The following is a 17672-nucleotide window of genomic DNA, read 5'->3' as shown; positions in this document are numbered from 1 at the left end:
GTGCAATTTGCGGCTCAACAAAGTCGGCAATATGAGGTGGAAGGATAAGAAGGTATTCATTGTTGTAATTTCGAGCTGCCAGAATAGGAAACATCTGCTCACAGTAGCGATTCAAAAATCATGCAGTGTCCTTTGCTGGGAAGGCTCTCTCCTTTTCATCAACCTTTATAATCCTTTTAATTCTTTTTGTTGAGGGCTTGACTGCAATTGAAGAGGGTTCTGCCACTAATGTTCTTTTTGTTCCTTTCCTTGCTGTTGATTTGGGAGTAGATTTCTCTTTGCCTTTCTTGGTGGCCATCCTGAAAGGGAACGAGGAAAGTAAATTAAATTTAAAGAGATATAGCAAGGACGAGGATTGAATGAGGGATAATCAGTGCACGGTAAAGATGAATGAAGTGAACACATGGTCATGACAACATGTGAAAAGTTCATCAAAGGGAATAAAACAAGTGCATGATAGGGTAAGTAGATGCAAGATGTTTATTGGCATGCCGGCAAGGGCATGAGTAGCATAGATCAAGCATCACTTCGTAATAAACCATCACGTTTGTATTGACAATTAAATTCAATTAATAAAATAGTAAAGGGAATTTGTGAAAAGCAGACATTGAATAATAGTGTAGAATAATGTAGAAAAGTGTATGATGCCATATGGGCTTTTTCACAAACACATAGCATGCATGTTAAATAAGGTATGGAAAATATTAATTGGAACATGCAAGTAACCCTATAAAAATAATAGATAATTGTTTAAATAAATCACAAACAAGCCATAAGCAACACATAAAAATAATGACCCAAATAAAATTCCAACACCAATTAAAAGAAAAAAGAAAAGAAAGGAGAAGAAAATATAGATAGTGAAAGTAAAAGGAAAAGAGAAGAAAGGAAGATAACATATAAAACTAAGAAGAATAATAGAAAAGTAAGGGGAGAAGAAGAGAAGAAAAACTTGTTAATGGGAGTGGGAGATGGGGGTGAAAGAGAGAAAGAGGGGAAAAAATGGAAGAGGGGAGAAAAGAAATAAGATTAGGGGGGAAAGAAAAAAATAAACAGTCTGGCAGATTTGAACGAGCTGGGTGGCGCAAACGACGCGGTCGCGTGGGGCACGCGATCGCGTGGAAAGCCCTTAAGTGAGGTGACGTGGACGCGTGACATGATTCACGCTTGCACAACTCTCTGTTTAATTTATGTTTTGCCAAAATTTTGGGTGGCGCGGTCGCGTGGATGGCCATCTTAAGAAAACAGCGCGGACGCGTGGGGCATGCATTCACGTGAAAGGGCAGTGCGATTAGCACAAGGACAACCCAGCTCTAGCACAACTTTTGGCCATTCACCCTTGTTACGTCGAATTGCAGGGCCACGCGTTCGCATGGGTGACGCGGACGCGAGGTGAGGCCAAATTGCAAATGACGCGGTCGCGTGAATCATATTGTGCCTAAGGCACGCCTCCAGCCACATTTCGGCGCAACTCTCTGTTCAATCCTTTTTTATTTCCAATGCTCATGCGACGCAGACGCGTCAGTGACGCTGGCACGTCACGTGCTTTTTCTCGTTTTTTTTTTTATGCAAATGCAGTATGCAGATGAGGTGCAAGATATAGGCAGTAGTATGGAGAAGAGTTATAGAAGAGGGAAGATAAGGAGAAGAAGGGGAACGATCATACCGTGGTGGGTTGTCTCCCACCTAGCACTTTGCTTTAACGTCCTTAAATTGGACGCTTCAGGAGCTCAGTTTTCAGTTGCGAGTGGATCCTCCAAGAGGAAGATATCTAACTCCTTGTTTTTCGTCACCTTCTCACCATGATAGAGCTTCAAACGATGTCCATTAACCTTGATGAGTTCAGAGCTTGAAGGGTGACTTAGGTGAAAAACTCCGTAGAGCTTAGCCTTCTCGACTCTATATGGACCTTCCCACCTTGATCGCAGCTTGCCTGGCATGAGCCTCAGTCTGGAGTTGTAAAAGAGGACTAAATCCCCAGGTTGGAACTCTTTCCTCTTGATGTGTTGATCATGTACAACTTTCATTTTCTCCTTGTACAACCTTGAGTTCTCATAAGCTTCTAGGCGAAGGCTCTCCAATTCTTGCAATTGCAACTTTCGTTCAGCTCCGGCCTTCTCAAATCCCATGTTGCATTCCTTTACTGTCCAAAAAGCTTTGTGCTCCACTTCAACTGGAAGATGACAAGCCTTGCCATAGACTAAGCGAAAAGGACTTATCCCAATGGATGTCTTGTATGCTGTTCTGTATGCCCAGAGTGCATCTTGCAGCCTGGTGCTCCAGTCTCTTCTATGAGGTTTAACTATCTTCTGCAATATACGTTTTATCTCTCTGTTAGACATTTTGGCTTGCCCATTAGTCTGAGGATGATAGGCAGTTTCTACTTTATGAATGATCCCATGCCTCTTCAGTAATCCTGTTAGTCTCCTGTTACAAAAATGGGTGCCTTGATCGCTCACGATTGCTCGTGGTGATCCAAAGCGACAAATAATGTGGTTTCTCACAAAGGAAACAACAGTGTTAGCATCATCAGTACGGGTAGGAATTGCTTCCACCTATTTAGAAACATAATCTACAGCTAACAGTATATAAAGGTGGCCATTAGAATTTGGAAATGGATCCATGAAGTCAATGCCCCAAACATAAAAAATTTCACAGAAAAGCATAATTTGTTGAGGTATTTCATCCCTCTGGGATATATTACCAAACCTTTGGTACGGGGGACAAGATTTACAAAATTCAGCAGCGTCTTTAAAAAGAGTGGGCCACCAGAATCCACAGTCTAAGATTTTTCTAGCTGTTCTTTGAGGGCCAAAATGTCCTCCACTCTCAGATGAGTCACAGGCCTCTAAAATGGACTGAAATTCTGATTGAGGCACACACCTTCTAATTACCTGGTCAGCGCCACATCTCCATAAATATGGGTCATCCCATATATAATATTTAGACTCGCTTTTCAGCTTGTCTCTTTGGTACTTAGTAAAATTTGGAGGAAAAGTGCGGCTAACTAGATAATTAGCGACAGGTGCATACCAAGGGACTACTTCAGATACTGCTTGTAGGTTATCAAATGGAAAATTATCAGCTGTAGGAGTGGAGTAATCTTTAATGTGCTCAAGGCGACTCAAGTGGTCTGCCACTAGATTCTGGTTACCACTCCTATCCTTTATTTCTAAATCAAATTCTTGTAGTAGCAGTATCCAATGTATAAGCCTTGGTTTGGATTCCTTTTTAGATAATAAATACTTTAGAGCTGCGTGGTCGGAATACACTACTACCTTAGCACCAAGTAAATAGGCTCGGAATTTATCCAGAGCAAAAATAATAGCAAGAAGCTCTTTTTCAGTAGTAGTGTAGTTAGACTGAGCAGTGTCTAAAGCCTTAGATGCATAAACAATGACAAAAGGATCTTTACCTTCACGTTGAGCCAGCGCTGCTCCTACTGCATGGTTGGAAGCATCGCACATGATTTTGAATGGCTGGCTCTAGTCGGGTCCTCTTACAATTGGAGCTTGAGTCAGGGCGGTTTTCAGCTTATCAAACGCTTGTTTGCAATCCTCACTAAACTCAAACTCAATATCTTTCTGCAGTAGTCTGGATAAGGGAAGTGCTACCTTACTGAAGTCCTTAATGAATCTTCGGTAAAAACCTGCATGTCCAAGGAACGAGCGGACTTCCCTCACAGAGGAGGGGTAAGGCAAACTAGAAATAACATCCACCTTTGCTGGATCTACAGAAATGCCAGTATTAGACACAACATGTCCTAGTACAATACCTTGTTTAACCATAAAATGACATTTTTCAAAATTTAATACAAGATTTGTACTGACACATCTATCTAATACTCTAGATAGACTATCCAAGCAAGGGCTAAAAGAATCACCAAAATGCTAAAATCATCCATAAAAACCTCCATACAATTCTTGAGAAGGTCAGAGAAAAGACTCATCATGCACCTTTAGAAAGTAGCTGGTGCATTGCACAAGCCAAAGGGCATTCTCTTATAGGCATAAGTCCCAAACGGACATGTAAAGGTAGTCTTTTCCTGATCTTCAGGAGCTATATGAATTTGGAAATAACCTGTGTAACCATCTAAAAAGCAGTAATGTGATTTACCTGACAGACGATCCAACATTTGATCAATGAATGGTAGGGGATAGTGATCCTTACAAGTGGCTTGGTTGATACGCCTGTAATCAATGCAGACACTCCAGGCATTCTGTACTCTGGTTGCTATGAGCTCTTCATGCTCATTCCTCACTGTAGTGACTCCAGACTTCTTGGGTACCACTTGGACTGGGCTCACCTATTCACTGTTTGAGATTGGGTAGATAATATCTGCCTCTAATAGTCTGGTCACTTCCTTCTTGACAACTGATGAGCGGATAATTTATACGCTTTTTGGCATTATTTTTAGTATGTTTTTAGTATGTTTTAGTTAGTTTTTATTATATTTTTATTAGTTTTTATTTAAAATTTACTTTTCTGTGCTTTACTATGAGTTTGTGTGTTTTTCTGTGATTTCAGGTATTTTCTGACTGAAATTGAAGGACCTAAGCAAAAATCTGATTCAGAGGCTGAAAAAGGACTGCAGATGCTATTGGATTCTGACCTCTCTGCACTCGAAGTGAATTTTCTGGATCTACAGAAGCCTAATTGGAGCGCTCTCAATTGCGTTGAAAAGTAGACATCATGGGCTTTCCAGCAATATATAATTGTTTATACTTTTCCCGATATTTGATGGCCCAAACCGGCGTTCCAAATCATCTCAAGACTGCCCGGCGTTAAACGCCGGAACTGGCACAAAAATGGTAGTTAAATGCCCAAACTGGCACAAAAGCTGGCGTTTAACTCCAAGAAAAGTCTTTACACATAGAAGCTTCAATGCTTAGCCCAAGCACACACCAAGTGGGCCCGGAAGTGGATTTTTACGTCATTTACTCACTTTTGTAAACCCTAAGCTACTAGTTCTCTACAAATAGGACCTTTTGCTATTGTATTTTCATCTTTTGATCACTTTAGATCCTAGGATCATCTTTGGATGTCTAGTTCTTAGATTATGGGAGGCTGGCCATTCGGCCATGCCTAGACCTTGTTCTTATGTATTTTCAACGGTGGAGTTTCTACACACCATAGATTAAGGTGTGGAGCTCTGCTGTACCTCGAGTATCAATGCAATTACTATTGTTCTTCTATTCAATTCAGCTTATTCTTGTTCTAAGATATCACTTGTTCCTCAACTTGATGAATGTGATGATCCGTGACACTCATCATCATTCTCACCTATGAACGTGTGCCTGACAAGCACCTTCGTTCTACCTTAGATTGAGTGGATATCTCTTGGATCCCTTAATCGGAATCTTCGTGGTATAAGCTAGAATTGATGGCGGCATTCAAGAGAATCCGGATAGTCTAAACCTTGTCTGTGGTATTCTGAGTAGGATTCAAGGATTGAATGACTGTGACGAGCTTCAAACTCGCGATTGTGGGGCGTTAGTGACAGACGCAAAAGAATCACTGGATTCTATTCCGACATGATCGAGAACCGACAGATGAATAGCCGTGCTGTGACAGAGCGCGTTGAACATTTTCACTGAGAGGACGGGACTGTAGCCATTGACAACGGTGATGCCCAACATACAGCTTGCCATGGAAAGGAGTAAGAAGGATTGGATGAAGACAGTAGGAAAGCAGAGAGACGGAAGGGACAAAGCATCTCCATACGCTTATCTGAAATTCTCACCAATGAATTAGCTAAGTATCTCTATCTTTATTTTATGTTTTTTCATCTTTTAATTATTAATCCTCCATAACCATTTGAATCCGCCTGACTGAGATTTACAAGATGACCATAGCTTGCTTCATACCAACAATCTCCGTGGGATTGACCCTTACTCGCGTAAGGTTTATTACTTGGACGACCCAGTGCACTTGCTGGTTAGTTGTGCGAAGTTGTGATAAAGAGTTGAGATTGCAATTGAGCGTACCATGTTGATGGCGCCATTGATGATCACAATTTCGTGCACCAACAACCTCTAAGATAGTGGGTTCAGTCTTCTTTGGGGTTGACGAATGGGTCTTGCTCCTTCTTTTAAAAATATTCTATGCTCACAAACTTGAGGGTCGATTCCTACTATGTCTGCTAAACTCTACCCAATTTCTTTCTTGTGCCTCCTCAGCACACTAAGTAACTGCTCTTTCTGTTCAGAAGTGATTCCTGGAATTCTTATTAAAAGTTTTGATCCTCTTCATTTTCTTTTTCCACATAATTTTCAAAAAACCAAAAAAATTACAAAATCATAAAAACCAAAAATATTTTATGTTTCTTGTTTGAGTCTAGTGTCTCATTTTAAGTTTGGTGTCCATTGCATGTTTTTAGTCTTCTAATTTTCGAAAATCACATGCATTATGTTCTTCATTGATCTTCAAGTTGTTCTTGATGATTTCCTTGCTCTGATCTTTAAATTCTCTTGTCTTGAGTGTTCTGTTGTTTTTCATATGCATTCTCAATTTGTTAGTGTCAATAGTATACAAACTTCTAAGTTTGGTGTCTTGCATGCATTGTTTATTTGATCTTAGTTTCATTTTAATTATTCCTCATTATTAAAAATCCAAAAGAAATTCTTAATATGTGTCTTTTCAAGTCAATAATACAGAGAATTGAAGATTCAGAACATAAAGCAGAGGAATTACACAGAAAAAGCTGGGCGTTCAAAACGCCCAGTGAAAAAGGAAAATTGGCATTTAAACGCCAGCCAGGGTACCTGGCTGGGTGTTTAACGCCCAAAAGGGTAGCATTTTGGGCGTTAAACGCCAGAATGGATACCATTCTGGGCGTTTAACGCCAGGATGGCACAAGAGGGAAGATTTTGTTTTTAATTCAAATTTTTTTCAAGTTTTCATAATTTTTCAAAATCAAATCTTTTTCAAATCATATCTTTTCAATCATATATTTTCAACATCAATTTCTTTCCATTTTCTAAAATACTTGCTAACAATTAATGATTTGATTCAACATTTCAAGTATGTTGCCTTTTCTGTTGAGAAAGGTTTAATGTCTGAATCATATCTTTTAAATTTCTTGTTAGCCAAGTCATTAATTTTAAAAATCAAATCTTTTTTTAAATTGTTGTTCAATCATATCTTTTCAATCATATCTTTTTAAAACTATATCTTTTCAATCATATCTTCTTAATCACATCTTTTTCAAAATAGTTTCAATCATATCTTTTTGCTTTTTAATTTCAAAATCTTTTTCAAATTTCACTTAATTTCTTTCCCAATCTTAGTTTTCGAAAATCAATTACCATTTTTCAAAATTTCTTTTAATTAATTCAGTTTAATTTTCGAAAATTTCTTTCCCTCTTCTCACATCCTTCTATTTATGGACTAACACTCCTCCTCAATACACAATTCAAACTCTATCTCTCTTGATAAGTTCGAATTCTTCTACCTCCTCCTTCTATTCTTCTTTTCCTCTGACACCTCAAGGAATCTCTATACTGTGACATAGAGGACTCCATATTTTCTTGTTTTCTTGTCTTTCATATGAGTAGGAGTAAAGACAAAGGCATTCTTGTTGAAGTTGACCCTGAACCTGAAAGGACCTTGAAGCGAAAGCTAAGAAAAGCGAAACCACAATTCTCTGTATAGGACCTAACAGAAATCTTCAAAGAAGAAGACATGACAGCCGAAAACAACAACAATGCAAACAATGCAAGGAAGGTGATGGGTGACTTTACTGCACCTACTCCCGACTTCTATGGGAGAAGCATCTCCATCCCTGCCATTGGAGCAAACAACTTTGAGCTTAAGCCTCAATTAGTTTCTCTAATGCAACAGAATTGCAAGTTCCATGGATTTCATTGGAAGATCCTCATCAGTTTTTAGCTGAATTCTTGCAAATCTGTGACATTGTCAAGACCAATGGGGTTGACCCTGAGGTCTATAGACTTATGCTATTCCCTTTTGCTGTAAGAGACAGAGCTAGGATATGGTTGGACTCACAACCTAAAGAAAGCTTGAACTCTTGGGAAAAGTTAGTCAATGCCTTCTTGGCAAAGTTCTTTCCTCCTCAAAAATTGAGTAAGCTTAGAGTGAAAGTCCAAACCTTCAGACAGAAGGAAGGTGAATCCCTCTATGAAGCTTGGGAAAGATACAAACAATTGATCAGAAAGTGTCCTTCTGACATGCTTTCTGAATGGAGCATCATAGGTATTTTCTATGATGGTCTGTCTGAACTATCCAAGATGTCATTGGACAGCTCTGCTGGAGGATCTCTTCATCTGAAGAAGATGCCTGTAGAAGCTCAAGAACTCATTGAAATGGTTGCAAATAACCAATTCATGTACACTTCTGAAAGGAATCCTGTGAACAATGGGACGAATCAGAAGAAAGGAGTTCTAGAGATTGATACTCTGAATGCCATATTGGCTCAGAACAAAATATTGACTCAGCAAGTCAATATGATTTCTCAAAGTCTGTCTGGAATGCAAGCTGCACCAGGCAGTACTAAGGACGCTTCATCTGAAGAAGAAGCTTATGATCATGAGAACCCTTCAATGGAAGAGGTGAATTACATAGGAGAACCCTATGGAAACACCTATAATCCTTCATGGAGAAATCATCCAAATCTCTCATGGAAGGATCAACAGAGACCTTAACAAGGTTTCAACAACAATAATGGTGGAAGAAACAGGTTTGGCAATGGCAAGCCTTTTCCATCATCTTCTCAACAACAGACAGAGAATTCTAAGCAGAGCCACTCTGACTTAACAACCATGGTCTCTGATCTAATCAAAACCACTCAAAGTTTCATGACTGAAACAAGGTCCTCCATTAGAAACTTGGAGGCACAAGTGGGTCAGCTGAGTAAGAAAGTTACTGAACTCCCTCCTAGTACTCTTCCAAGTAATACAGAAGAAAATCCAAAAGGAGAGTGTAAGGCCATCAACATGGCCGAATTTTGAGAGGAGAAAGAGGCAGTGAGCGCCACTGAGGAAGACCTCAATGGACGTCCACTGGCCTCCAATGAGTTCCCTAATGAGGAACCATGGGAATCTAAGGCTCACACTGAGACCATAGAGATTCCATTGGATTTACTTCTGCCATTCATGAGCTTTGATGAATATTCTTCCTCTGAAGAGGACGAAGATGTCACTGAAGAGCAAGTTGCTAAGTACCTTGGAGCAATCATGAAGCTAAATGACAAGTTATTTGGTAATGAGACTTGGGAGGATGAACCCCTTCTGCTCACCAAAGAATTGGATGACTTGACTAGGCAGAGATTACCTCAAAAGAGACAGGACCCTGGGAAGTTCTCAATACCTTGTACATTAGGCACCATGACCTTTGAGAAGGCCTTGTGTGACCTAGGGTCAAGCATAAACCTTATGCCTCTCTCTCTGTAATGGAGAAGCTAAGGATTTTTGAGGTATAAGCTACAAGAATCTCACTAGAGATGGCAGACAATTCAAGAAAACAGGCTTATGGACTTGTAGAGGATGTTCTGGTAAAGATTGAAGACTATTACATCCCTGCTGATTTCATAGTCCTAGAGACTGGGAAGTGCATGGATGAATCCATCATCCTTGGCAGACCCTTCCTAGCCACAGCAAAGGCTGTGATTGATGTTGACAGAGGAGAATTGATCATTCAAGTGAATGAAGAATCCTTTGTGTTTAAAGCTCAAGGATATCCCTCTGTAACCATGGAGAGGAAGCATGAAGAGCTTCTCTTAAAACAGAGTCAAACAGAGCCCCACAGTCAAACTCTAAGTTTGGTGTTGGGAGGCCACAACCAAATTCTAAGTTTGGTGTTGAACCCCCACATTCAAACTCTAAGTTTGGTGTTGGAAGGTTCCAATATTGCTCTGAACATCTGTGAGGCTCCATGAGAGCCCACTGTCAAGCTACTGACATTAAAGAAGCGCTTGTTGGGAGGCAACCCAATGTTATATTTATCTATTTTCCTTTTGTTATTTTATGTTTTCTGTAGGTTGATGATCATGTGAAGTCACAAAATTAATTGAAAAAGCAAAAATAGAATGAAAAATAGAAAGAAAAGCAGTAAACTCTGGAGGGAAAGCTTGCTGGCGTTTAAACGCCAGTAAGGGCAGCAAATGGGCGTTTAACGCCCAGTCTGGCACCATTCTGGGCGTTTAACGCCAGAAAGGGGCACCAGACTGGCGTTTAACGCCAGAAAGGGACACCAGCCCGGCGTTTAACGCCAGAAAAGGGCAGCAGCCGAGCGTTTAACGCCAGGATTGGCAGAAAGGGCATTTTTACACGCCACTTGGTGCAGGGATGACCTATCCTTGACACCTTAGGATCTGTAGATCCCACAGGATCCCCACCTACCCCACCACTCTCTCTCTTCTTCACCCATTCACCAAACACCTCAATACCTCTTCCCCAAAAACCCTTCACCTATCAAATCCCACCATTCTCTTCACCACTCACATCTATCCTTCATAAAACCCTACCTACCTCACCATTCAAATTCAAACCACTTACCCTCCCAAACCCACCCATATTGGCCGAACCTTACCCCTCTCTCATCCCCTATATAAACCCATCTTCACCCTTCATTTTCACACAACCTACACACTACTTCTCCCCCTTGGTCGAACCACAAAGCCCCATCTATCTCCTCAATTTTCTTCTTCTTCTACTCCCTTCTTTATTCTTTTGCTCGAGGACGAGCAAACCTTCTAAGTTTAGTGTGGTAAAAGCGTTGCTTTTTGTTTTTCCATAACCATTTATGGCACCTAAGGCCGGAGAAACCTCTAGAAAGAGGAAAGGAAAGGCAAAAGCTTCCACCTCCAAGTCATGGGAGATGGAGAGATTTATCTCAAGGGTGCATCAAGACCACTTCTATGAAGTTGTGGCCAAGAAGAAGGTGATCTCCGAGGTCCCTTTTCAAACTCAAAAAAGGTCAACTTTAATCAAAGGTTGGATCAAGTCCTCATGGACATGAGGAAATTCCTCATCAGGAAATCCTTGAGATGCCTCAAGGGATGCACTTTCTTCCACAAAACTATTGGGAGCAAATCAACTCCTCCCTAGGAGAATTGAGTTCCAACATGGGACAACTAAGGGTGGAGCACCAAGAACATTCCATCCTCCTCCATGAAATTAAAGAAGATCAAAGAATCATGAGAGAGGAGCAACAAAGGCAAGGAAGAGACATTGAGGAGCTCAAGCACTCCATAAGATCTTCAAGAGGAAGAACAAGCCGCCATCACTAAGGTGGACCCATTCTTTAATCTCCTTGTTCTTTATTTTCCTGTTTTTCAAAAATTATGCTTTATGTTTTATTTATGTTTGTGTCTTATGATCAATAGTGTCTTAGTGTCTATGCCTTAAAGTTATGAATGTCCTATGAACCAATCACCTTTCTTAAATAAAAAATATTCTTAATTGAAAAAGAGAAGAATTGCATGAATTTCAAATTTTATAACAGATTAATTATTTTGATGTGGTGGCAATACTTTTGATTTCTGAATGTATGCTTGAACAGTGCATATGTCTTTTGAATTTGTTGTTCATGAATGTTAAAATTTTTTGCTCTTGAAAGAATGATGGAAAAGGAGAAATGTTACTGAGGATCTGAAAAATCATCAAATTGATTCTTGAAGCAAGAAAAAGCAGTGAAAAGCTTGCAAAAAAAAGAGAGCAAGCAGAAAAAGCCAATAGCCCTTTAAACCAAAAGGCAAGGGTAATAAAAAGGATCCAAGGCTTTGAGCATCAGTGGATAGGAGGGCCTACAGGAATAACATCCTGGCCTAAGCGGCTAAACCAAGCTGTCCCTAACCATGTGCTTGTGGCGTGAAGGTGTCAAGTGAAAACTTGAGACTGAGCGGTTAAAGTCGTGATCCGAAGCAAAAAGAGTGTGCTTAAGAACACTGGACACCTCTAATTGGAGACTCTAGCAAGGCTGAGTCACAATCTGAAAAGGTTCACCCAGTTATGTGTCTGTGGCATGGATGTATCCAGTGGTAATACTGGAAAATAGAGTGCTTTGGGCCATGGCCAAGACTCATAAAGTAGCTGTGTTCAAGAATCATCATACTTAACTAGGAGAATCAATAACACTATCTGGATTCTGAGTTCCTATAGAAGCCAATCATTCTGAACTTCAAAGGATAAAGTGAGATGCCAAAACTATTCAGAGGCAAAAAGCTAAAAGCCCCGCTCATCTAATTAATACTGATCTTCATAGATGTTTTTGGAATTCATTGTATATTCTCTTCTTTTTATCCTATTTGATTTTCAGTTGCTTGGGGACAAGCAACAATTTATGTTTGGTGTTGTGATGAGCGGATAATTTATACGCTTTTTGGCATTGTTTTTAGTATGTTTTTAGTATGTTTTAGTTAGTTTTTATTATATTTTTATTCGTTTTTATTTAAATTTCACTTTTCTGGGCTTTACTATGAGTTTGTGTATTTTTCTGTGATTTCAGGTATTTTCTGGCTGAAATTGAGGGACCTGAGTAAAAATCTGATTCAGAGGCTGAAAAAGGACTGCAGATGCTGTTGGATTCTAACCTCCCTGCACTCAAAGTGGATTTTTTGGAGCTACAGAAGCCCAATTGGCACGCCCTCAATTGGCGAGTTAAGAATTTATTAATAGAAATACGTTGCAAGTACAGTCCTTAACCAGCCAAAAATCCACTTATCAATTTAAAAGAGTTATCACAATATTGAAATTAAAATACTGGGAGTATGAATCCCAGGTCGTCTCCCAATGAGTTGCAGAGAAATGTGCTATTTTATCAATCAGATGTTTTCAAAAAAATGGTTGAGTTGATAACATGAAATTAAATTAGGAAATTTAATTAATCTTAAATAAAAGCCTTGACTGGGAGTAGATTAGTTGGAAGCCCTATTCTTGTTGAAGTACTCTCAAGATTAATTAATAATTGGAAGTTGCTCTACTTAGTTATCCCTTACTAGGTAAAGGAAAGTCAAGCAAGTTGAAAAGCTGTTTCTAATCACAAGTCCTAATCCTCTCCCTCGGGGAGGATTAGTGTCAATGATTAGAGGTTGATCCAACAATAATTCCAATTATAATTTCTCTCTTGAGTAATTCAACTCAAGGTTTCCTTTCAATCATCTCCCAATCAAGTTATGGAACTACTCACTCATCATAATTATAAACATCACAGAGTTAATGGGGAAAATAAAAGAAGACATGATAAATAATAATGAAAAGGATTAATTGAAAATAAGAATAGTCTGTATTAATGACTTGTAAAAATAATCCAATGTCAACTCTAGGGGAATTAAGAATATGGAATAATAAATGAAAAGTAATTGACAGAATATAATGACTAGTACCAGAGGTAGACTCTTCTCAAAAGCTAAAGCCAAAATCTTCAAAATCCTAACTATGAATGTTCAAGTGAGTAAAACCTAGGGGAGGAACAATTTCAGATCTAAAAACTAAAAATTATGCAAAATGAATGTTCTTCCTTATTTCTGCATGTTCCCTGGCTCTAGTCAGTGTTTCCGAGCCAAAAACTGGGTTGAAATCCGGCCCAGAAATACTGCCAGCAACTTCTGAGATTTTGCAGAACGCGCACGTCACGCGGTCGCGTCATTGATGCGGACGCGTCATTCGGCGTTTCGCTTTTCCACACGGGCGCGTCATCCATGCCTCCGCATTGCTTATGCTTTTCCAATCCGCGCGGTCGCATGAGCCGTGCGGCCGCGTCACTGCGATTTCCTCTCTTTCGCGCGGTCGCGTGAGTCATGCGGCCGCGTCACTTCCCGCTGGTCATCTCCTCAATTTCTTGTATTCCTTCTATTTTGCAAGCTTCCTTTCCAATCTCCCACTCATTCATGCCCTATAAAGCCTGAAACACTTAACACACAGATCACGGCATCGAATGGAATAAAGGAGAATTAAAATACCTAATTAAAAGTCTCTAGGAAGTAAGTTTTCAATCATGTAATAATTTTAGGAAGGAAATATAAATACATGCTAATTATATGAATACGTGGGTAAAGATCATGATAAAACCACACAATTAAACACATTGTAAACCATAAAATAGTGGTTTATCAGGCAACACTCATAAGGTCCTTATTATCCTTCTTCAGGGAGGCGATTTCCTACTGAGCAGCTGGTGGACGAAATTGTGATCACATCAATATAGTATTAATATATTTATTGTAGAATTGTGGAACTTAGGATTTTTGGTACGAGTGGGCACAATTCTGTTCAACTAACCAGCAAGTGTACTGGGTCGTCCAAGTAATACCTTACGTGAGTAAGGGTCGAATCCACAGAGATTATTGGTTTGAAGCAATCAATATTTATTTTATTAATCTTAGTCAGGATATCAATAGGATTATTTGGATTAAAAGTGAAATTATTGGAATTGATAAAAGAGGGAACAATGTTACTTTGATTTGCAGTACTGGAGAATATGTTGGAGTTTTGGAGATGCTTTATCCTTTGAATTTCTACTTTTCCTTGAGATCCTCTTCTCACACGCAGGTTCCTTCCATGGCAAGCTCTATGTAGGGTGTCACCGTTGTCAATGGCTACTTCCCATCCTCGCAGTGAAAACTATGCACGCACTCTGTCACAGTACGGCTAATCACCGGTTGGTTCCCGCTCCTACTGGAATAGAATCACTCTTTTGCGTCTGTCACTAACGCCCAGCAGGTTAAAGTTTGAAGCACGTCACATTCATTCAATCCCGGAATCCTACTCGGAATACCACAGACAAGGTTTAGACTTTTCGGATTCTCATGAATGCTGCCATAAATCCGGCTTATACCACGAAGATTCTGTTGGGGAATCTAAGAGATATTCATTCAATCTGATGTAGAACGGAGGTGGTTGTCAGGCACACGTTCATGGGTTGAGGAAGGTGATGAGTGTCACGGATCATCACCTTCTCCACAGTTAAGCGCGAATAAACATCTTAGATAAGAACAAGCATGTTTGAATGGAAAACAAAGGAATTGTATTAAATCATCGAGACGCTGCAGAGCTCCTCACCCCCAACAATGGAGTTTAGAGACTCATGCCGTCACAAAGTATGTAATTCAGATCTGAAAATGTCATGAGCTACAAGAAATGTCTGTAAAAGTTGTTTAAATAGTAAACTAGTAACCTAGGTTTACAGAAAATGAATAAACTAAGATAATTGGTGCAGAAATCCACTTCTGGGGCCCACTTGGTGTGTGCTGGGGCTGAGATTAAAGCTTTCCACGTGTGAAGGCTGTTCCTGGCGTCAAACTCCAGGTTATGACGTGTTTTGGGCGTTCAACTCCGGATAATGACGTTTTTCTGGCGTTTAACTCCAGACAGCAGCATGAACTTGGCGTTTAACGCCAAGTTACGTCGTCTATTCTTGCGCAAAGTATGGACTATTATATATTGCTGGAAAGCCCTGGATGTCTACTTTCCAACGCCGTTGAGAGCGCGCCAATTGGACTCCTGTAGCTCTAGAAAATCCATTTCGAGTGCAGGGAGGTCAGGATCCAACAGCATCAGCAGTCCTTTTTCAGCCTAAGTCAGATTTTTGCTCAGCTCCCTCAATTTCAGCCAGAAAATACCTGAAATCACAGAAAAACACACAAACTCATAGTAAAGTCCAGAAATATGATTTTTGCCTAAAAACTAATAATATTCTACTAAAAATTAACTAAAACATGCTAAAATCTACATGAAATTACCCCCAAAAAGCGTATAAAATATCCGCTCATCACAACACCAAACTTAAACTGTTGCTTGTCCTCAAGCAACTAGATGAATAAAATAGGTTCTAACAGAAATAAAGAAATAATAATATTCTCGAGTTTTAAATGAAGCTCAGATTCTTATTAGATGAGCGGGGCTTGTAGCTTTTTGTCTCTGAACAGTTTTGGCATCTCCCTGTATCTTTAAATTTTCAGAATGATTGGCATCCTTAGGAACTCAGAATTCAGATAGTATTGTTGATTCTCCTAGTGTAGTATGTTGATTCTTGAACACAGTCATTTTATGAGTCTTGGCTGTGGCCCTAAGCACCTTGTCTTCCAGTATTACCACCGGATACATAAATGCCACAGACACATAACTGGGTGAACCTTTTCAGATTGTGACTCAGCTTTGCTAGAGTCCCCAGTTAGTGGTGTCCAGAGCTCTTAAGCACACTCTTTAGCTTTGGATCACGACTTTAACCACTCAGTCTCAAGCTTTTCACTTGGACCTTCATGACACAAGCACATGGTTAGGGACAGCTTGATTTAGCCGCTTAGGCCTGGATTTTATTTCCTTGGGCCCTCCTATCCATTGATGCTCAAAGCCTTGGATCCCTTTTTTTTTTTTTTTCTCTTGGCTAGTGCCCATGGCTTGTGAATATTGTGTTATTTTTTTTTTTTTGAACTGCTTTTTCTTGCTTCAAGAATCAATTTCATGATTTTTCAGATCATCAACAATATTTTTCGTGTTCCTCATCCTTTCAGGAGCCAATATTCATCAAATTCAAAGTACAAATTATGCACTGTTCAAGCATTCATTCAGAGAACAAAAAGTATTGCCACCACATATAATTAATTATAAATTTTATTATTAAGAACTCGAAAAATATAAATTACTTCTTTATTCTAAAAGAATCTACTACTTTATTCATGCCTAATGATGATGAGAAAAATAAATTATAGCTTAATTGGAAATAAAATCAAAATAGACATACTAATTACTACTACTACTATATAACTTCTAAGGTAAAATCCTATAATAATGCTATCACAGAGTTAAAGCTGGAATTAGAACTTAACAACCTGTATTTTGGGAAGTGGATGTTCCTCTAGTCTGTGGGGTGCCTTCAGGAATTAATTTCTGACGCTTCAGCTCCCTTAAGTTCACATCCTTGCTCTTCCTGTTCTCTTAGGTGCCATGATCTTAATGAGTTTTAGCTCAGTGATCATGGCAAATCACACCAAACTTAGAGGTTTGCTTGTCCTCAAGCAAAAGAAAGGAAAGGAGAGGAGTAGAAGGAAAGGCATTTTTCAAATAAAGATAAGATGAGTCGAAAAAGATATGAGAAGAAATTAAAAATATTTGAAAAAAAAAATTGGATTGGAAAAAGATTTATGTTTATGAATTAAGATACATTTGATATTTTTGAAAAAAAGGATTTTAGAAATTAGGGTTCTTAGAAAACCAATTTGATTTTGAAGGATGACATTTTGAAACATGTTTATGCAAGAAATCATGAATTGAAACATAAAAATTTAGAAAAATTATGGAGAAAAACGAATTTTTACCTCCTCCCCACCATCCTGGCGTTAAACGCCCAACTGCTGCATGGTTTGGGCGTTTAACGCCCAAATGCTGCTTCTTCTGGGCGTTCAACGCCCAGCTGATGCATCTTTCTGGCGTTTAACGCCCAGATGCTACCCTTACTGGCGTTAAACGCCCAGTGGGTGCTTCTCATGGGCGTTCAACGCCCAAATTGTTTCTTACTGGCTTTTTCACGCCAGTGAGCTTCCAATTTTCCTTGTAACTCTGTGACTTCAATCAATTGCTATTTCACCTTTTGAAGATACTCTAGCATCTACCTGTAAAACTAGATCAAATAAAATTATATTTTGTGAGTGGCTGGGTTGCCTCCCAGCAAGCGCTTCTTTAATGTCATTAGCTGGACTGAGTTTTAATCAAGTCTCA

General features: G+C 39.4%; 1 non-coding gene across 1 annotated transcript; it reads right to left on the bottom strand.

Annotated features, from left to right (window-relative positions):
- Positions 1-8087: 8087 nt before the first annotated feature.
- On the bottom strand, positions 8088-8195 carry LOC112793277 (small nucleolar RNA R71). Its single transcript, XR_003197978.1, has one exon. It is a non-coding gene; the product is annotated as a small nucleolar RNA R71 (small nucleolar RNA).
- Between the last annotated feature and the right edge of the window lie 9477 nt (positions 8196-17672).

Source organism: Arachis hypogaea, chromosome 3 (assembly GCF_003086295.3).
Source record: "Arachis hypogaea cultivar Tifrunner chromosome 3, arahy.Tifrunner.gnm2.J5K5, whole genome shotgun sequence".
Lineage (NCBI taxonomy): Eukaryota > Viridiplantae > Streptophyta > Magnoliopsida > Fabales > Fabaceae > Arachis > Arachis hypogaea.
Note: the sequence above shows the minus strand (reverse complement) of the source record. Positions and strands in the feature narration are given on the sequence as shown.